The following is a 23,590-nucleotide window of genomic DNA, read 5'->3' on the forward strand; positions in this document are numbered from 1 at the left end:
CCTATATCCTCATCCTGGTGTACTTCAACAGTGACATCTTCAATTTGACTATCAGGAACTGGACTGTGGGTGCTCCTTCCAGCACTTGCAGGGGGCATGCAAATGGTGGAAGGCGCCACCTCTTCCCGTCCAGTGTTGGGAAGGTCAGGCATCGCAACCGACACAATTGGACTCTCCTTGGGGATTTATGATTTAGAAGAACGCACAGTTCTTTGCTGTGCTTTTGCCATATTAACTTTTTTCAGTTTTCTAGCAGGAGGATGAGTGCTTCCATCCTCATGTGAAGCTGAACCCCCCACGAACTCCACGTGGTTTACATGGGTCAGAGGCAGCCTCGGTTCTTCCCGCCTGACTCGGAAAACCCGAACAAGGCAAAATGTTATCATCCCGCTGTCGGATTCTCGTGAGATTCGGATTCCATATAAAGAGCCGCGCGTTGCCGACATTTTCACTCGTGCATTGTAGAGAGAGCGAGAGGACATGGCTACGTTCTCTGAATGGAAAGCTCAATATCAGCTCAAAATCAGTGCTCAGTATCTGTGCTGCATTGTGGTGACCCGTATACTACAGTACAATAGTCCAGTGCTGCATCTCGCTGCTCAGTGTCAGTTCTAGTATCCTCATCAGTGATCAGGATCAGTGCTCATTGTCTTGTGCTGCATTGTGGTGACCCGTATACTACAGTACAATAGTCCAGTGCTGCATCTCGCTGCTCAGTGTCAGTTCTAGTATCCTCATCAGTGCTCAGGATCACTGCTCATTGTCTTGTGCTGCGTTGTGGTGACCAGTATACTACAGTACAATAGTCCAGTGCTGCATCTCGCTGCTCAGTGTCAGTTCTAGTATCCTCATCAGTGCTCAGTCTCACTGCTCATTGTCTTGTGCTGCATTGTGTGGTGCTCAGCATACTACAGTACATTACTAATAGTCCAGTGTCTTGTGCTGCATCTTGCTGCTGTAGGGTGCTGTGGTAGTGTCCTGTCACTGTGCACAGGTCATCATCATTCCAGTCATAGTGGTATCTGGGAGGTGACAATTCCAGAGGGCTTTTGTGCTGCTCACTAATACTAGTACAGTGTCTTGTGCTGCATTGTGCTGCTCAGTGTCAGTTCTCCATAGTATCATCAGTGCTCAGTATAATCAGTGCTCAGTATAATCAGTGATCAATATAATCAGTGCTCAGTATAATCAGTGATCAGTAAAATCAGTGATCAGTAAAATCAGTGATCAGTATATTCAGTGCTCAGTAAAATCAGTGCCCAGTATAATCAGTGCTCAGTAAAATCAGTGCTCAGTAAAATCAGTGATCAGTATAATCAGTGCTCAGTATAATCAGATTCCACTTCACTAGGCAGGCGATAGCGAGATTTTGCCAATTAATTCCAGTGATTTGGACGTAGCATTACAGTGATTTTACCAATTAATATCAGTGATTTATAATTATTAATTACAGTGATCTTGCCAAATAACTCCAGTGATTTGGACGTAGCATTACAGTGATTTTACCAATTAATATCAGTGATTTATAATTATTAATTACAGTGGTCTTGCCAAATAATTCCAGTGATTTGGACACATAATTCCAGTTGAAATTGTTTGTGTCGCTTAGCTTAATCATACAGCTACCTCATTGCACCTCTTCAACATCTTTGCATGAGGTGGTTTGGGGCCTAGTTTTTGAAAAGTGCCATCCTGCGTGACACTGCCATATGAGTCCTGGGGTACTGCTGTATTAGTCCTGGGGTACTGCCGTATAAGTCCACCAATTGCATATATTTTCTAAAGTGACTGGAGCGTGCTGGAGATGCTGTCAGTGGACCGAACAATTGCGGCCCACTCTCGACATTCAGCCACTGCGTGAGACTACTAGATGGGCCAGGTGATTGTGTCTCTTAGCTTAGGCCTACAGCAACCTCGGTGCACCTTTTTTTCCGTCTTTGCATCATGTGCTGTTAGTGGCCAATTTTTTTATATCTGCCCTCCTGTCTGACACTGCAGTGCCACTCCTAGATGGGCCAGGTGTTTGTGCTGACCACTTGGGTCGCTTAGCTTAGTCATCCAGTGACCTCGGTGCAACCTTTTGGCCTAAAAACAATATTGTGAGGTGTGAGGTGTTCAGAATAGACTGAAAATGAGTGGAAATTATGGTTATTGAAGTTAATAATACTATAGGATCAAAATTACCCCCAAATTCTATGATTTAAGCTGTTTTTGAGGGTTTTTTGGAAAAAAAACACCCGAATCTGACAAAAATTCTTAAGGGAGGTTTTGCCAAAACGCGTCCGAATCCAAAACACGACCGCGGAACTGAATCCAAAACCAAAACACAAAACCCGAAAAATGCCCGCTGCACATCTCTAGATCCTATATATATTGGTGATAAAAAGTCTGTCACCATTTTTATTTGTAAACTATATATATATATATATAGTGCAGCAGGCCCGGCACTCCACGAGAGATAATGTAGCTGGGTTTGGTGCCCTTACAAAAAAAGCATGTAGGGAAACAAAGGTACGGCACTCACAACCGCTTGGCAACCAAAAAACGACAGGAAGCAGTTTGACTATACAACGTTTCAAACTCTAATTGAGTTTTTCGTCAGGTAAACATGTTTACCTGACAAAAAACTCAATTAGAGTTTGAAACATTGTATAGTCAAACTGCTTCCTGTCGTTTTTAGGTTGCCAAGCGGTTGTGAGTGCCGTACCTTTGTTTCCCTATATATATATATATATATATATATATATAGTCGTAGTTCCAGTTTCCTGGGGGGCACTCTCCTACACAAATCAAATCCAAACGTGTTTTCTTAGGTCATAATCGGCTTTATTAGGTCGACGTTTCGGCTCAACAAGCAGAGCCTTTATCAAGACAAGCCATACATATTTTCATATTGCAAAAAGTCATAACCTGTCCAAATAACAGATATATGGAATAAATAAATGCAATCAGTCTTACGGGCCCAATCAGAAATTCACCACTAAAGTGCAATATGCATAATGAAGAAAGTGCCAGGAATAATACAATCAAGTATATAAATATATATATCTTGGATACCAGGTGAGGTGAAGAAAAGTAACCCAACAAGGACCAATCACCAAAAGGGTACTAGTAACATACTTACTAGGATGAAATAACTCAACAGTACAACACTGTGAAAAGACAGACGGCCAAATCGGCATATGGGCCCTATTGGGGGGACAACAAATATATATTACAAATTCCCAACGTAATGAAAGTCTGGTGTAATACTAGGTAACACCTGAGTTCATCAAAGACTTCTACTTACTTCACACATAGCTCCTGGGCAATTATCCATACAGTGGCACATCAGTCAATAAACCCTCTGTAATATGAGTAATACATCATGAGAAATCTCAAAAATAAACCTAACCTGATATCAAGCCAAACAATCAAAACTATAAAACACCTAGATGTAAGTCCCACATAGTACAGGCCGCAAGGACAGATTAAACAATAGATCACATGGTCTAATTTGTAATGTAGATGGGGATTGAGCATATTACTCTCTTTAGCATGGGAATAGGGTGATTTACCAGTGTATCTGGGTTGATTGCACTTCTGGTCTTGTGCTCATATAAGGCATGCTGTGCCCATTAGGAAACACACAGTCACACTGAATGGACGTCCATCTTCTGCCTCCAGTAGTAAGAGTTACTATTGCCCTCTTCTGATGAATATAATTTTGATTGTTTGGCTTGATATCAGGTTAGGTTTATTTTTGAGATTTCTCATGATGTATTACTCATATTACAGAGGGTTTATTGACTGATGTGCCACTGTATGGATAATTGCCCAGGAGCTATGTGTGAAGTAAGTAGAAGTCTTTGATGAACTCAGGTGTTACCTAGTATTACACCTGACTCTCATTACGTTGGGAACTTGTAATATATATTTGTTGTCCCCCCAATAGGGCCCATATGCCGATTTGGCCGTCTGTCTTTTCACAGTGTTGTACTGTTGAGTTATTTCATTCTAGTAAGTATGTTACTAGTACCCTTTTGGTGATTGGTCCTTGTTGGGTTACTTTTCTTCACCTCACCTCGTATCCAAGATATATATATTTATATACTTGATTGTATTATTCCTGGCACTTTCTTCATTATGCATATTGCACTTTAGTGGTGAATTTCTGATTGGGCCCGTGAGACTGATTGCATTTATATATTCCATGTATCTGTTATTTGGACAGGTTATGACTTTTTGCAATATGAAAATATGTATGGCTTGTCTTGATAAAGGCTCTGCTTGTTGAGCCGAAACGTCGACCTAATAAAGCCGATTATGACCTAAGAAAATACGTTTGGATTTGATTTGTGAAGGAGAGTGCCCCCCAGGAAACTGGAACTACGACTATATGTGTGGATCCACCGTGACTGTGTGGCCTCTACTGGGTGCACCCCGCAGTTGATCATGCACGGATGTGAGTGCAGGACTCCCCTGGATAGATATATATATATATATATATATATATATATACACATATAGTATATATTTTATATATATATATATATATATATGTATACATAGTACATACATACATATACATAATATCTATAGTGGGGCATAAGTCTTCAGTCATTCCATCTAGTGGTCTAATCCCCCTCCCCCTCCTCGCCACACATGGTGCAGCTTGATGAAGGCTGCAGGTATATGCGAGTCCTTACCCGCAGCCGGAGGAAGGACGCATGGAGGAGAGAATGCCCGGCCAGCCCAACCCAGCCCATGTAAACTGCCTGGGAGGAGCAGCGTGCTTATGCCGCAGCTCCCCCTAACAATACAAGCAGCCTGCTGTTGGCTTAGCCGTATCTCTGTGTATGTGATGAGGCGGCTACCGCATCACTAACACAGCTCCTCCTTCTCACCTCAAAACCCCCCCAAAAAAACAATCGATCAGCTGCAGCAATGGATCGGCATCAGGGGGGGTTTCTAGGTACTCAGAAACACCCCCTGCATGTACTAGTGCATCTGCAATGTAATTGCGGACGCATCGATTTGAGGTTGACCCCTGCCAGCACAGCCTGGCTGTGCTGGCAGGTGGTTCGCCACCATTTTTTTCTTGGAGCGGCTGCGTTTGATGTCACGCAGCCACCCTGAAACAATGCATACACGCCTGCATTGTCAGGACCACTCCAAGTAAATGCTGCAGTGCCACTCCCCCAATTCCAACGGCTGTCAATCACTATGCGATCATATCCTTCCAGGATGCGATCGCATGGTGATGGTTGCACACTATTGTCAGATGGATGAGGCCGCCGCATACAGATGCACAGCTGTGTCCATCTCTGAATCACCCCTGATATCTCCAATATCATAACATCAAACCTACAGTCCTGTTCTTATATGATTATAGCACATATGGAAATAGAAGAGTAAGAATTAATAACTCACGTATCAGAACAGAAACATACTGTAGTGGATGTTTCTATAATTTTGAGAAAAACACACTGCTCTATGGACCTTATTCAGGTTCAGTAGCAGATTCTGCTTCCTATCGCATGCTGGGGCCGTCAAGCACAGGGCAAGACAGGGCAAGACTGTCCAGCATGCATTCCCACAAAGTGCCACGCCACCACCCCCGGCGGCCGCTGCTGTCAATCAGAGTGCGATGACATCCTTCCAGGATGTCATCGCACTGTGGGAGTATGCGCACGTGCCTTGCTGCCGCTGCACATGCGCAGATTGCCAAAAATTGCTAATTTGCAGTTTTCAGTAATCTGTGATCCAACCTCTATGGGGGTCATTCCGAGTTGATCACTAGCTGCCGTTGTTTGCTGCATAGTGATCATTTAAAAAAATGGTAAAACTACGCATGCGTATGGGCCGCAATGCGCACACACGGTGTACGGGTACAAAGAGCATTGTTGTTTTGCACTGCTTCTAACGACGATTCCATTTACACAGCCGATCACAAGGAAATTGACAGGAGGAGGGCCTTTTTGGGTGTCAACTGACCATTTTCAGGGAGTGTTTGCAGGGCGGGTATTTGAGGTCAATTCCGGGACCTCCGTCACAGCAATCATCGCACAGAATAAATAACTACAGGGCTGGTCTTGTTTTGCACAAAACATTTTTGTACCGCTCAGCTGCACAGGCGTTTGCACTCTTGCAAAGCGAAAGTACACTCCCCCGTGGGTGGCGACTATGCATTTGCACAGCTGCTAAAAGTAGCCAGCTAGCAATCAACTCGGAATGAGGGCCAATATCAGAATCAGAATCAGTTTTATTGGCCAGGTATCCTTGCGTATACTAGGAATTTGTCTTCGGTATATCTGCATGAGACAAGCACAAAAGGAATATTATATTCTATTATTTACCTTTATATAATAGCTCTGCGTTAATCAAGTATACAAGTATATTATTCCAGGTTAAATACCTGGTTGAATACTTGTATAAAACCATCATCAGAAATACTGGCTAAAAAGAACGATTTTACATGCATCACACTGCCACCTTGTGGAGAGAAGTTAAAAAAGATAGAGAGCACTGATAATCTCACAGAAAAAAGGAGTTATACACGGTGTGGCTATTAAGTAATGACACTGTGCTTTTAAAAAATAAACCATATTGCATGACTTAAAAGGGAGTGGAACATTGACCTTGGACTATCCCAAAATGGATTTGCAATTTTCACCCCTCTCACACAGATAGTTTGCTGTCACACAGTGTTAGTGATGTTGGGGCAGTATGTATGGTGTAATGGTTAGCAATACTGTCTCATAGCACTGAGGTCATGATTCCCACCATTGCCCTAACTGTGTGTAGTTTGTATATTCTCCCTGTACTTGCATGGGTTTCCTCCCACAATCCAAAAATATAGTGGTAGCTTTATTAGTTTAGCTCCAAACAAAATGTAACCCTAGTGTAAATGAGTGTGCATGTAGTGTACATATGGTAGGGAATAGATTGTAAGCTCCAAAGGGGCAGGGAAAGATGTGAATGGTCCAATATTCTCTGTGAAGTGCTGCAGAATATGTGTGCGCTATATAAATAACTGGTGATAAATAATAAGATGTTGTGTTTTTCCTGTGTGTTATAAAAATGCTCATGGTCAAAAATAGAGCAATGTGTTACATTTTTAGTTGCAGTAAATTGAACAAAATGCCTGCCAAATCTTTCCGTATGCTAACCAAGGCTTACGGGGCAGATTGTATGTCATGTTCATGTGTGTTTGAGTGGCACAAAAGATGAAGTTACAGTAGTGAGGGTGTTAAAGATGATGAAAGGCCTTGCATCAAAACAAATGAAAATGTGGAACAATATTAAGAATATTGATTGAATTGACCATCGACTCACCATCTGAATGATAGCAGAAATGGTAAACATCGACAAAGAAACTGTTACGCAAGTTTTGTATCAAGATCGTAACATAATAAAAGTTTGTGCTGAGATGGTTCCAATGCTTCTTACTGCCAAAGAGCAGAAACTCGGATTTGCATTGTTTAGATACAGTTACTACCTGGGATAAAAAAACATGGATCTTCCAGTATGATCCTGAGACAAAACGTCAGTCCATGCACTGAAAAACATAATCATCACCAAGAATGAAGGAAGCACATCAAAGAGAATGAAAATTAAAAGTCATGTTCATTTTTTTCTTTGATAACAAAGGTGTTATTTTGGCAGACTGGGTACCAGAAGGTGCAACAGTCAGTGTCGGACTGGGGTATGAAGGGCCCACCGGGGGTATGCAGTGGTAGGGGCCCATGCTTAGGGGTGAACCTTTAGGGAGTGCATTGTCTGGGTCCCTTGTTAAATATATATAGTAAAAACTACTAATGCATGCATAATAAAGTTCCAGATTAGTGATAGGAATGCACTGTAAAATATACACCATAGTCCTGTGCAGTATAATGTAAGGAGGTGGGTCCTCAGGCAGGGGGGCCCATCGAGGGTTTCCCCTGTACCCCTGTAGGCAAGTCCAACACTGAATCCAGATTACTACAATAATGTTCTAAAAACTTTGCAGGGAAAAATAAGAAAGATGAAAAATTGTGGAAACATTGATTCATCCTCCATTAGGACAATGCACCAGCCCACACAGCTCTCTATGTGAAGCAATTTTGGGTTGAGAAACAGATTGCAGTACTAGAACACCTTCCATACTCACTGATCTAGCACCGTGTGACTTCTTTCTTTTCCCTAAAGTCAAATCTGTACTCAAGGGAACCAGTCTTGCATCAGTTACTTATACAGAGGCGCCAACAGCTCTGCTGGGCCCTGCTACTAAGAGGAGGCTTGGCCAAAGAGGGAGGTGTGGCCAGCCCCCAGCTGCTTATAAAATATAAAAAAATATAATGTCTGTGTGACAGAGGAGTGCGCACGCACCGCACAGGGGGGATGCCGGTGTCAGAACCTGCTGGTGGCAGTGGGAAGGCGGTCGGGCATGATCGCTCCCATTCATCATGCAGGGAGAGAGGACTGACTGCTGCTGCTGCAACTTTGAATTTAAATGTTCTTATATGAAACATGATATGTTCAGGGTTTATATGGATTATCTAAGTGTCTGGATATTTATATGAATAGTATATATTAATATGGAAATCATATATATATATATATATATATATATATATAGTCCAAACATAGGCACTCTCCAGACTTTAGCAAGCTTTTTAAGGTATTTTTAATCCAATACTCACAACATAGGAATGTAAGGTGTATTTAGTTGCATGGCAGTGAAATAGCAGCGACGTTTTGGTCCCTCCGGACCTTTATCAAGCTTTCCATATTAATATGCCCATAAAAAATCCACATCAGCAGAGTTAGTTACAGCGGAAGTATCATACCCCATTGCTGGTTGCCTTTTAAGTGCTCAAAATGCCGCCAAAACACGCTGAATCCCGGCGTGCGTTCCAATCACCAAGTGGAACGCATCCAGGCCTAATTCCGGTTCCGGTCACGTGATTCTGCAGTTCAGCACTCGGCGTGACACGCACGCTGAGGCTGGACGTACATACACACATTTTTTACACACCGCACGAACACCACTCCCACATATCACATGTGCATATATCCCCAGCCGCAAAGTACAACACCGCTAGGTATATAACATACCAGCACATCAGTGCAGTGAATAAACAAATCAACAGCGCCATCCACGGCATAAGGCGGTATGGCAGGCGACAATACACATGTATAAGCATTTAAGAGCAAACGAGACAACCAGCAAAGCTCAATGTTACATATCCAAAAAACATTAGTGATACATAAAAACATACACACATATAATTAAAAATATACTGTTAAGTATATATAAAGTGGTGGAGCCCGTAGAATGTAAATAGTGGTAAAACCACACATGAAAAAATATATATATATAGTATTTCTATGGAGACGCCAGTTGACCTAAATCAAGAAATTTTTTAGATTAATTTGCTCATTCAAGCCCCTAGGGGCAATTGTGTTCAACCGGAATATCCTTTCAGATTCACGTTTGTGCAGTTCCAGGATCCTATTACCTCCTCTGGCTGAGGGAGGAATCCAGTCAATGATCCGGCAGCGAAGCATAGGAATCTGATGTCCCACCTCCATCCAATGTCTTGCCACCGGTTTATCCGACTGTCCCGTCTCAATCGCCTGTCTTATAGAGTATCGGTGGTTTGCCATTCGTTCTCTAAAGCAACGTTGTGTCAGGCCAACATACACCAGCCCACATGGGCATACAATCAGGTAAATCACATGGTCCATAAGACAATGAAGACGATGCTTAATATATATTGGACGCCCACTATGTGGGTGAGGAAAGGATACACCTGGAATTAAGGATCTACATGTCATACAGTCAGAGCACTTGAAGCAACCCGCTCTGTCATCGTATTCACTGCAGTATATCATACGATTTTTCAATCTGGCATCCGATGACCCAGAGGGGTGAATGATTTTGTCACGTGCCTTTTTAAGACATTCTTCAATCATTTTATGGGCATAGCCACGCTCTTTGAAGCGTACTTTCATTTCATTAATCTGTTGCTCCGCAAGTGCCTCATCCGTATTAATCCGTAGTATCCTCATAAATTGTGATATAGGTAAGCTTGCCTTTAAACTAGGTGCATGATGACTCGTGGCATAAAGCAAGCTATTCCTGTCAGTTTCTTTCCGAAAAAGTGTAGTGCATTGCCCACCGTCATCTTTGTAGACTGTGACATCAAGAAAGTCAATTTTAGCATCCTCTATCCTAGCCGAAACTTTTACTGGCGTCTCTAGGTTATTTAAAGTGGTCACCATCTGACAAAACTCAGCTACTTCCCAAGACCAGAGCAGAAAAATATCATCGATAAATCTGTAATAACATTTGATATAGTCACCAAATACAGGTAGTATATATGTAGTTTCAAAATTATGCATATAGATATTAGCATAAGCAGGTGCCAGGTTCGACCCCATCGCGGTCCCTGACACCTGCTTATAATAACTACCCGCATATAGAAAGTGATTTTCCTTTAATACCAATCCCAGTAAATCTAGAATAAACTCCACTGGGGGTCCCTGATGATCAAAGGCCACAAGGGCCTCCCGTACCGCCCTAATTCCACCCTCATGAGGAATAATGGTATACAGCGATACCACATCTAATGTAACCAAATAAATATCCTCAAGATGAGACACATCAATTTGTTTTAATCTCAGCAAAAAATCTCCTGTATCCTTTAAACAGGTGGGGATCCTAGCAACCACCGGTTGCAAAAATGTATCCACAAACTTGGCAACAGGCTGTAATACCGAATCCTGGGCTGAAATTATGGGGCGACCCGGTGGGTCAACAAGGGTCTTGTGGACCTTAGGCAGGGTATACAGATAAGGGCATTTTGGGTAATCAACTTTTAAATATTCAGCAATCTTGTCATTGATCCAACAATTTTGGAGTCCATGTGAGATGCATAAGTCAATCTTATTTTTTACCTTATTCATTGGATTAGCATCACATAAACTGTAAACAGATTCATCTCCCAATTGTCGCTTAACCTCCTTGTCATATGAGAACCAATTTTGCAAAACAATAGCCCCGCCCTTATCAGCGGGTCGTATTACCACATTTTCATTCTCCCTTAATGCCTTCAAGGCTATACGTTCCCCTTTAGATAAATTATCAAAGCCAATGGTCTTATACCCTGTCCTAACATCTTTTTCCATAACTCTAGAGAAGGCTTTGATACTTGAATTTGCAGATGGGGGATAAAACTGACTAGGGTTTTTAAATTCATCAGAAACTGTTGTTTGATTCCCAACCCCAAAAAATTCCCTAAGACGAAGCTTACGTCCAAACTTAAACTGGTCAATACAAAAATCAAAATCATCATGTTTTACTGTAGGAATGAAGCTCAACCCTTTTGTCAACAATGAAACCTCATCAGGAGTTAATTCATGATTAGATAAATTAAAGATAAGGTTCATTTCCGCCTCCTTCGACCCCTTCTCCCTGTACCCGCCCCTCCTCGGGTGCGGCCTCCTCCTCTTACGGAGTGGGGTTGGTCTCCATTCCCACCTTGCTGGTCTAAAAAACCACTCGGCGGGCGGGTTTCAGATTGATCAGTATCAGAGGCTGTGGCTGAGGAGTTTGTATTAATGGTATGAAAGAACCTAGATCTAGGCGCTCTCCTGTATCTCACGGTGTTACTATTGAAGTTGTCTCCACTAAGCCATTTATAAACCTGGTGATTTTTGTAATCATTGTTGACAGTATTAAGCTTTTTCCTTTTAAAGGTGACCAATTCATCCTTATATACATCAATCTGCTTCTGCTGCTTGGTAATCCAATTATCTGTCTTATCACTAGTAAGGGACTGCATAGATTGGGACTCAAATTTCATTATCTCCTCACGTATTTGTGTTAGTTCTGACCCCACCTGCTTAATAACAAGCAGCATGAGGTCAAACGCACACTTATTTAGTACACAACACCATTTGCTACAGAAGGTGGCGCTATTTCTCCCAATAGTTGGAACATTAGTGACTCTGAAACCACGTGGTATTTTCTTTGATCTAAAATACTCTGAGAGAAACTGACCATGTAAAACAAGGTCAGTTTCACGTCTCTTAATGCGTAATAACCTATAAAACAAATCCACGGGTTTTTCTATAGGTAAAGTACCAAATGAAATTTTTTCAAATAGAACCTTTTCAGCGTCATCAATGTGTGTATGTACGTCCAGCCTCAGCGTGCGTGTCACGCCGGGTGCTGAACCGCAGAATCACGTGACCGGAACCGGAATTAGGCCTGGATGCGTTCCACTTGGTGATTGGAACGCACGCCGGGATTCAGCGTGTTTTGGCGGCATTTTGAGCACTTAAAAGGCAACCAGCAATGGGGTATGATACTTCCGCTGTAACTAACTCTGCTGATGTGGATTTTTTATGGGCATATTAATATGGAAAGCTTGATAAAGGTCTGGAGGGACCGAAACGCCGCTGCCATTTCCCTGCCATGCAACTAAATACGCCTTGCATCCCTATGTTGTGAGTATTGGATTAAAAATACCTTAAAAAGCTTGCTAAAGTCTGGAGAGTGCCTATGTTTGGACTATATTCATCGGAAATTTTTTCTGAGTAAGTGGCTTTTCTGTGTAGTGCACCCCGCTGATGCTGTCTAAAAGATGAGAGTGCTGGACTTTTTCTACTGGATATGATATGCAGAATGGCATATTTTCCTGCACCCATTAATTATTCTCCATTTTTTCTCCTTTTCTCTGTGAGAAATTGCTATTTACAGTTGGTCATACCTATTTTAATGTTTTTGTGGTGGAGCTAATTTTTGTTATTTGATGTGGTCACCTTTCTGTCAGGCTTCTATTTTTCATGTGTATGTGGCTGTATAGTGTTGTAGCATACTAAATATGTCTCAGAATCACATAGCATTTGATGAAGGCCTATTGTTTGAAGCAGAGCACACACTAATCTCGTTAACAGACGATGACGCTGAAAAGGTTCTATTTGAAAAAATTGAATTTGGTACTTTACCTATAGAAAAACTCGTGGATTTGTTTTATAGGTTATTACGCCTTAAGAGACGTGAAACTGACCTTGTTTTACATGGTCAGTTTCTCTTAGAGTATTTTAGATCAAAGAAAATACCACGTGGTTTCAGAGTCACTAATGATCCAACTATTGGGAGAAATAGCGCCACCTTCTGTAGCAAATGGTGTGGTGTACTAAATAAGTGTGCGTTTGACCTCATGCTGCTTGTTATTGAGCAGGTGGGGTCAGAACTAACACAAATACGTGAGGAGATAATGAAATTTGAGTCCCAATCTATGCAGTCTCTTACTAGTGATAAGACAGATAATTGGATTACCAAGCTGCAGAAGCAGATTGATGTATATAAGGATGAATTGGTCACCTTTAAAAGGAAAAAGCTTAATACTGTCAACAATGATTACAAAAATCACCAGGTTTATAAATGGCTTAGTGGAGACAACTCCAATAGTAACACCGCGAGATACAGGAGAGCGCCTAGATCTAGGTTCTTTCATACCGTTGATACAAACTCCTCAGCCACAGCCTCTGATCAATCTGAAACCCGCCCGCCGAGTGGTTTTTTAGACCAGCAAGGTGGGAATGGAGACCAACCCCACTCCGTAAGAGGAGGAGGCCGCACCCGAGGAGGGGCGGGTACAGGGAGAAGGGGTCGAAGGAGGCGGAAATGAACCTTATCTTTAATTTATCTGATCATGAATTAACTCCTGATGAGGTTTCATTGTTGGCAAAAGGGTTGAGCTTCATTCCTACAGTGAAACATGATGATTTTGATTTTTGTATTGACCAGTTTAAGTTTGGACGTAAGCTTCGTCTTAGGGAATTTTTGGGGGTTGGGAATCAAACAACAGTTTCTGATGAATTTAAAAACCCTAGTCAGTTTGATCCCCCATCTGCGAATTCAAGTATCAAAGCCTTCTCTAGAGTTATGGAAAAAAGATGTTAGGACAGGGTATAAGACCATTGGCTTTGATAATTTATCTAAAGGTGAACGTATAGCCTTGAAGGCATTAAGGGAGAATGAAAATGTGGTAATACGACCCGCTGATAAGGGCGGGGCTATTGTTTTGCAAAATTGGTCCTCATATGACAAGGAGGTTAAGCGACAATTGGGAGATGAATCTGTTTACAGTTTATGTGATGCTAATCCAATGAATAAGGTAAAAAATAAGATTGACTTATGCATCTCACATGGACTCCAAAATTGTTGGATCAATGACAAGATTGCTGAATATTTAAAAGTTGATTACCCAAAATGCCCTTATCTGTATACCCTTCCTAAGGTCCACAAGACCCTTGTTGACCCACCGGGTCGCCCCATAATTTCAGCCCAGGATTCGGTATTACAGCCTGTTGCCAAGTTTGTGGATACATTTTTGCAACCGGTGGTTGCTAGGATCCCCACCTGTTTAAAGGATACAGGAGATTTTTTGCTGAGATTAAAACAAATTGATGTGTCTCATCTTGAGGATATTTATTTGGTTACATTAGATGTGGTATCGCTGTATACCATTATTCCTCATGAGGGTGGTATTAGGGCGGTATGGGAGGCCCTTGTGGCCTTTGATCATCAGGGACCCCAGTGGAGTTTATTCTAGATTTACTGGGATTGGTATTAAAGGAAAATCACTTTCTATATGCGGGTAGTTATTATAAGCAGGTGTCAGGGACCGCGATGGGGTCGAACCTGGCACCTGCTTATGCTAATATCTATATGCATAATTTTGAAACTACATATATACTACCTGTATTTGGTGACTATATCAAATGTTATTACAGATTTATCGATGATATTTTTCTGCTCTGGTCTGGGGGAGTAGTTGAGTTTTGGCAGATGGTGACAACTTTAAATAACCTAGAGACGCCACTAAAATTTTCGGCTAGGATAGAGGATGCTAAAATTGACTTTCTTGATGTCACAGTCTACAAAGATGACGGTGGGCTGTGCACTACAATTTTTCGGAAAGAAACTGACAGGAACAGCTTGCTTTATGCCACGAGTCATCATGCACCTAGTTTAAAGGCAAGCTTACCTATATCACAATTTATGAGGATACTACGGATTAATATGGATGAGGCACTTGCAGAGCAACAGATTAATGAAATGAAAGTACGCTTCAAAGAGCGTGGCTATGCCCATAAGATGATTGAAGAATGTCTTAAAAAGGCACGTGACAAAATCATTCACCCCTCTGGGTCATCGGATGCCAGATTGAAAAATCGTATGATATACTGCAGTAAATATGATGACAGAGCGGGTTGTGTTAAACGAGCCTTTAGGAGGAACTGGAGGATTGTTGCCTCCGACCCCAAGCTGAGGCGGGACTTACAACAACAGCCAATGATGGCATATCACCGCGGTGCGAATTTAAAACAGCTCCTTATGCACCCTTTGCTGAACCCTGAAAAGGAAAAAGGGAGACATGGCTGAAATCTGCCCGTAAGGGTTGCTTCAAGTGCTCTGACTGTATGACATGTAGATCCTTAATTCCAGGTGTATCCTTTCCTCACCCACATAGTGGGCGTCCGATATATATTAAGCATCGTCTTCATTGTCTTATGGACCATGTGATTTACCTGATTGTATGCCCATGTGGGCTGGTGTATGTTGGCCTGACACAACGTTGCTTTAGAGAACGAATGGCAAACCACGATACTCTATAAGACAGGCGATTGAGACGGGACAGTCGGATAAACCGGTGGCAAGACATTGGATGGAGGTGGGACATCAGATTCCTATGCTTCGCTGCCGGATCATTGACTGGATTCCTCCGTCAGCCAGAGGAGGTAATAGGATCCTGGAACTGCACAAACGTGAATCTGAATGGATATTCCGGATGGACACAATTGCCCCTAGGGGCTTGAATGAGCAAATTAATCTAAAATATTTCTTGATTTAGGTCACCTGGCGTCTCTATAGAAATACTATATATATATATTTTTTCATGTGTGGTTTTTACCACTATTTACATTCTACGGGCTCCACCACTTTATATATACTTAACAGTATATTTTTAATTATATGTGTGTATGTTTTTATGTATCACTAATGTTTTTTGGATATGTAACATTGAGCTTTGCTGGTTGTCTCTTGTTTGCTCTTAAATGCTTATACATGTGTATTGTCGCCTGCCATACCGCCTTATGCCGTGGATGGCGCTGTTGATTTGTTTATTCACTGCACTGATGTGCTGGTATGTTATATACCTAGCGGTGTTGTACTTTGTGGCTGGGGATATATGCACATGTGATATGTGGGAATGGTGTTCGTGCGGTGTGTAAAAAATGTGTGTATGTACGTCCAGCCTCAACGTGCGTGTCACGCCGGGTGCTGAACCGCAGAATCACGTGACCGGAACCGGAATTAGGCCTGGATGCGTTCCACTTGGTGATTGGAACGCAAGCCGGGATTCAGCGTGTTTTGGCGGCATTTTGAGCACTTAAAAGGCAACCAGCAATGGGGAATGATACTTCCGCTGTAACTAACTCTGCTGATGTGGATTTTTTATGGGCATATTAATATGGAAAGCTTGATAAAGGTCCGGAGGGACCGAAACGTCACAGCTATTTCACTGCCATGCAACTAAATACGCCTTGCATCCCTATGTTGTGAGTATTGGATTAAAAATACCTTAAAAAGCTTGCTAAAGTCTGGAGAGTGCCTATGTTTGGACTATATTCATCGGAAATTCTCTCTGAGTAAGTGGCTTTTCTGTGTAGTGCACCCCGCTGATGCTGTCTAAAAGATGAGAGTGCTGCACTTTTTCTACTATATATATATATATATATATATACTATTTTGATACGGCGGCACTCCAAGAGGACTTTCACTCAATAGGAAATGAAGATACAAACGCCCCTGTCCAGTGTTAACGTTTCAGTCTTATTGACTTTCGTCAGAACAAAGTGTGCATTAAACAAAACATACCTTTATACCTTGCCATTCCCATCCCTGCGTCTCCAGGTGCGGCAATCAGACGGACCAGGATGATGTAGCCAGCCACGTGTGCGGCGCGCTCCCTGCCCTGATCCGGCGCCAGTATCCTCTCACTGTCCCCAGCCTGTCCGCTCGGCGGGTCCGGATGACGTCATCCCGCACACGTACCTTACGCTCCCGAGTCCGTCTCAATGCCGATTGCCTTGGAAACATAAACACAAAACAAATTCATCACCATACGTGAATATAAGAAACATAAAAGAGAAACTAAGCATAGAGCGGAACAACATTGAATCCATAGAAGTATAAGGGTACAATAAATTTACAAAGACCAAACAAATTATCTAATTAAGTATTAATATTTACTTTAAATGTGAATCATATAATGGTATGATTTATAAGAAGCAATGGAGGCCCATCTGTTCATTCAGTCCTGCCGGGACTAAAGTGTTCAGCCGATGAATCCATTTAGCTTCTCTCCTCAAGAGGGCTAGATTTGTATCTCCACCTCTGATGTTAACGGGCTGCTGATCAATAATTTTATACCTGAGGGAAGTTAGATTATGTTTGTAAGTTTTAAAATGTTTGGCTACTGGTTGAGCTTGTGGGTCACCCTCCAGAGCAGCCCGGATGGCAGATCTATGCATCGCCATCCTTTCACGGAACTGCCTGGAGGTTTTCCCAATATAATATAGTCCACAAGGGCACCTGATAAAATAAATAACGAGTGCTAGTGCATGTGAGTATTTTATCGATTTTGATGACTTTACCTGTGTGGGGATGTGGAAACCCTGTGCCTGTCTCCATATAGCTGCACGTTGTGCAGCCAATGCATTTATAACAACCTGGTTTTCTAGATAAAAATGTTGTTACAGGTTTTGGTTTTTGTCCCGATATATCATTATGGACCAACATGTCTTTCAAATTTTTGTTACGTGTGTAGGAGGGCAACAACTGTTCAGTTTTCAACATTAGCAAATCTTTATCAGAGGTTATAATTGCCCAACTTTGTTTAGCTATTCTATTGACACCCTTACTGATGGAGCTATATTTTTGTACAAAGGGAATTTTATGTGTCAAAGCATTCATTTTAGGTTGGGTGCTCTGTAAAGCCTTATTCCTATTCATGCCTAGTACTTTCTCCTTAGTAGCCATTAGCATGGACCAATCATACCCCCTAGCTTTGAAGTCTAGGGCCATCTTTGTGATTTCCACCTCTGTTTGCACTAAATCATCCAAAATACGGTGAATCCTTAGAAATTGGGAGTACGGTAAACTATATTTAGTCGCTGGCGGATGGAAACTTGATGCCTGTAATACCGTATTTTTGTCGGTTGGTTTTTTATATAGGTTCGTTTGTATAGAACCTTCTCTGCTAAAAATTTCCACATCCAGGTAATTTACCTTTGTGTTACTCACATTAGCGGTAAATTTGATATTCTCATCAGCTATATTGATCTTTTCTAACAAATCTTGTAAAGCTTTTTCAGTGCCCTGCCAAATTAAAAATAAATCATCTATATACCTTACAAAAAAGATGATGTTATTCGACACTTCTCTATCTGAAAAAAAAATGTCTTTCTCCACTTCAAACATAAAACAGTTGGCGAATGCTGGGGAAACAAAGCTTCCCATAGCACAGCCCTGACATTGCTCAAACCACTTGTTGTCAAATAAAAAATAATTCTTGACCAAAGTTAATCGTAATAACTCAATAAAAAACATCACATCAGGACCATTATATTGAGGAGAACTGGATAAGAGTCTCCTGGCTGCCTCTACACCTCTTCCATGAGGGATATTGGTGTAGAGGCTCACCACATCTAAGGTGCATAGTAGACAATCAGTAGGTAATCTGGATAATGCATTCAATTTATTAATTAAACTGGTGGTATCTTTCAAATACGTAGTTTGTATTTGAATGACCGGCTGGAAATAGTAGTCCAGAAATTGTGAAACTTTGTAGAAAACAGTGTCCCGGGCAGAAATAATGGGTCTTCCAGGTGGATTAACGGGATCCTTATGTATTTTGGGGATCAAATAGAAGACCGGAGCTACCGGATAGTCCTGTAATAGAGCATCCTGCATTTCTGTAGAGATGATCCTGTCATTTACCGCAGACTGCAGTAATGTCCTAAGTTCTTTATTGTATTTTTCCGTAGGGTCCCCTGGAAGTTGTCTGTATACATTAGAGTCCATTAGCTGCCGATATGTCTCATTTTTGTAGTTTGTTAGGTCCTGAACCACAATGCCCATTCCTTTATCTGCGGAGCGGATTACTATAGATGGATCTTTACTTAATGTGGTTAAAGCATCTCTTTCACCTTTAGTTAAATTGTCATAGGGGTGAGATAATTTTTTTGAAAGTACCTTGACCTCAGATTTCATTACCCTGGCAAAGCATTTAAGGGAGGCATTGTTCGTATTAGGATCAAAACGTGAAGTTTTCTTTAATTTTTTTGGGATATCTTAAGTTTCAGATGTTGGAGGCTGATTCCCAAAGAACTCTTTCAGACGTAAACGTCTGTTAACTTTGTGTGAATCTATTTTCCACTGGAATTCATCAAAATTCTGTACCGGGATAAACGACAGTCCTTTATTGAGCAAAGACAATTCATCTGACGTTAAGGATTTGGACGACAAGTTAAAAACTATGTTGTTTTCTTTCCCTTCGTTCATTTTTTCAATTCTTTTGTGCTGCCCGCCGCACCTCGTGCGTTGTCCTTTTTTACACCCCACATTGCGCGTGTGTTCACCCCTAAAGGGGGTTTACCAGCATTAGAGCTAGTTGGAATATCACTATCACTGGCGGAAGTGTATTCTCCGCTTGATGATTCATGGCCTGGCCTCAATTTTGTTCTTTGTCGGTATTTACGTCGGAACTGAGGTTTTCCATCTGGGTTATTGGCCCATGTGTAGACTCGTCCCTCCTTGTAGTCTGTCTGTACTGTTGTTAACTTTTGCCTTTTGAAGTTTACAATCTCTTGTCGATATGGGTCGACTTGTGTCGTGAGCTTTTTCATCCACTTATTTTCGGTGTCAGATTGTAATTTAGTTAAATGTTTGTTTTCAAACACTGAGATCATTTCTTTTAGTAACTTTATCTCTCTCGCAGATTCTTCTATCACCAAAAGAATTAAATCTAGGGAACATTTGTTCAAAATACCTATCCATTTGCGGCAGAAGTCCGCATTATATTTGCCAATTGTTGGCATATTCCTGATTCTAAAGCCTCTCGGGATTCGGCGTGTGCGGTGATAATCAGATAAAGTGACTCCGTGCATAAAGAAATCAATTTGTTTTTTCTGCAAACGTAATAGTTTAGCAAATACTTGCTCATTACTTTCTGCCCCTCCTTAGGTGGCCAAATCCTCCTTGAATCTTATGCTTTCTGCGTCAGCATCTGAAAATGACCAGACATCGCAAGCAGCCACATCAATGTGTCTAAACCCACTTGACTCCATAGGTTCATTGTTGGACGACATCATACTCACTCCGTGTGTGTACAATGAATGTGCAAGAAGGATACTGATGGAAAGTATAATTCAGAAATTAATGGTAGTGCCTTGTAGATACCAAACCTGGGTGGTTCTCACATATAGTGTCAACACACTACCAGACGGTCATATATAGAGCAATTCGTTACCGGCACTCCACCTTAGTCCATATTGCCTCCGGTGCCCTCCAGCCAGTTAAGCATATACATACTATTTCGTTACGGCGGCACTCCAAGAGGACTTTCACTCAATAGGAAATGAAGAGACAAACGCCCCTGTCCAGTGTTAACGTTTCAGTCTTATTGACTTTCGTCAGAACAAAGTGTGCATTAAACAAAACATACCTTTATACCTTGCCATTCCCTGCATCTCCAGGTGCGGAAATCAGACGGATCTGTATGACGTAGCCAGCCACGTGTGCGGCGCGCTCCCTGCCCTGATCCGGTGCCAGTATCCTCTCACTGTCCCCGGCCTGTCCGCTCGACGGGTCCGGATGACGTCATCCCGCACACGTACCTTACGCTCCCGAATCCGTCTCAATGCCAGTTGCCTTGGAAACATAAACACAAAACAAATTCATCACCATATGTGAATATGATTCACATTTAAAGTAGAGATGAGCGGGTTCGGTTTCTCTGAATCCGAACCCGCACGAACTTCATGTTTTTTTTCACGGGTCCGAGCGACTCGGATCTTCCCGCCTTGCTCGGTTAACCCGAGCGCGCCCGAACGTCATCATGACGCTGTCGGATTCTCGCGAGACTCGGATTCTATATAAGGAGCCGCACGTCGCCGCCATTTTCACACGTGCATTGAGATTGATAGGGAGAGGACGTGGCTGGCGTCCTCTCCATTTAGATTAGGAGAGAGAGAGAGAGATTGACCTGAGGCTGATACTGTAGAAGAGAGTGCAGAGTTTAGTGACTGACCACAGTGACCACCAGCAGTGCAGTTGTTTTATTTAATATATCCGTTCTCTGCCTGAAAAAAACGGTACACACAGTGACTCAGTCACATACCATATCTGTGTGCACTGCTCAGCCCAGTGTGCTGCATGCCTGCATCATCTATGTATATATTATATATCTGACTGTGCTCAGCTCACACAGCTTATAATTGTGGGGGAGACTGGGGAGCACTGCAGTGCCAGTTATAGGTTATAGCAGGAGCCAGGAGTACAAGACAGTCACATACCATATCTGTGTGCACTGCTCAGCCCAGTGTGCTGCATCATCTATGTATATATTATATATCTGACTGTGCTCAGCTCACACAGCTTATAATTGTGGGGGAGACTGGGGAGCACTGCAGTGCCAGTTATAGGTTATAGCAGGAGCCAGGAGTACATATTATATTAAAATTAAACAGTGCACACTTTTGCTGCAGGAGTGCCACTGCCAGTGTGACTGACCAGTGACCTGACCACACTGACCACCAGTATAGTTAGTAGTATACTATATTGTGATTGCCTGAAAAAGTTAAACACTCGTCGTGTGACTTCACTTGTGTGGTGTTTTTTTTTTTATTCTATAAAAAACTCATTCTGCTGACAGACAGTGTCCAGCAGGTCCGTCATTATATAATATATATACCTGTCCGGCTGCAGTAGTGATATATATATATTTTTTATATCATTATTTATCATCCAGTCGCAGCAGACACAGTACGGTAGTTCACGGCTGTAGCTACCTCTGTGTCGGCACTCGGCAGTCCATCCATAATTGTATACCACCTACCCGTGGTTTTTTTTTCTTTCTTCTTTATACATACATACTACTACATCTCTTTATCAACCAGTCTATATTAGCAGCAGACACAGTACAGTACGGTAGTTCACGGCTGTGGCTACCTCTGTGTCGGCACTCGGCAGTCCGTCCATAATTGTATACCACCTAACAGTGGGTTTTTTTTCTTTCTTCTTTATACATACATACTACGACATCTCTTTATCAACCAGTCTATATTAGCAGCAGACACAGTACAGTACGGTAGTTCACGGCTGTGGCTACCTCTGTGTCGGCACTCGGCAGTCCGTCCATAATTGTATACCACCTAACCGTGGTTTTTTTTTCTTTCTTCTTCATACATACATACTACGACATCTCTTTATCAACCAGTCTATATTAGCAGCAGACACAGTACAGTACGGTAGTTCACGGCTGTGGCTACCTCTGTGTCGGCACTCGGCAGTCCGTCCATAATTGTATACCACCTAACCGTGGTTTTTTTTTCTTTCTTCTTTATACATACATACTACGACATCTCTTTATCAACCAGTCTATATTAGCAGCAGACACAGTACAGTACGGTAGTTCACGGCTGTGGCTACCTCTGTGTCGGCACTCGGCAGTCCGTCCATAATTGTATACCACCTAACCGTGGTTTTTTTTTCTTTCTTCTTCATACATACATACTACGACATCTCTTTATCAACCAGTCTATATTAGCAGCAGACACAGTACAGTACGGTAGTTCACGGCTGTGGCTACCTCTGTGTCGGCACTCGGCAGTCCGTCCATAATTGTATACCACCTACCCGTGGTTTTTTTTTCTTTCTTCTTTATACATACATACTACTACATCTCTTTATCAACCAGTCTATATTAGCAGCAGACACAGTACAGTACGGTAGTTCACGGCTGTGGCTACCTCTGTGTCGGCACTCGGCAGTCCGTCCATAATTGTATACCACCTACCCGTGGTTTTTTTTTCTTTCTTCTTCATACATACATACTACGACATCTCTTTATCAACCAGTCTATATTAGCAGCAGACACAGTACAGTACGGTAGTTCACGGCTGTGGCTACCTCTGTGTCGGCACTCGGCAGTCCGTCCATAATTGTATACCACCTAACCGTGGTTTTTTTTTCTTTCTTCTTCATACATACATACTACGACATCTCTTTATCAACCAGTCTATATTAGCAGCAGACACAGTACGGTAGTTCACGGCTGTAGCTACCTCTGTGTCGGCACTCGGCAGTCCGTCCATAATTGTATACTAGTATCCATCCATCTCCATTGTTTACCTGAGGTGCCTTTTAGTTGTGCCTATTAAAATATGGAGAACAAAAATGTTGAGGTTCCAAAATTAGGGAAAGATCAAGATCCACTTCCACCTCGTGCTGAAGCTGCTGCCACTAGTCATGGCCGAGACGATG

Source organism: Pseudophryne corroboree, chromosome 4 (assembly GCF_028390025.1).
Source record: "Pseudophryne corroboree isolate aPseCor3 chromosome 4, aPseCor3.hap2, whole genome shotgun sequence".
Taxonomy (NCBI): Eukaryota; Metazoa; Chordata; class Amphibia; order Anura; family Myobatrachidae; genus Pseudophryne; species Pseudophryne corroboree.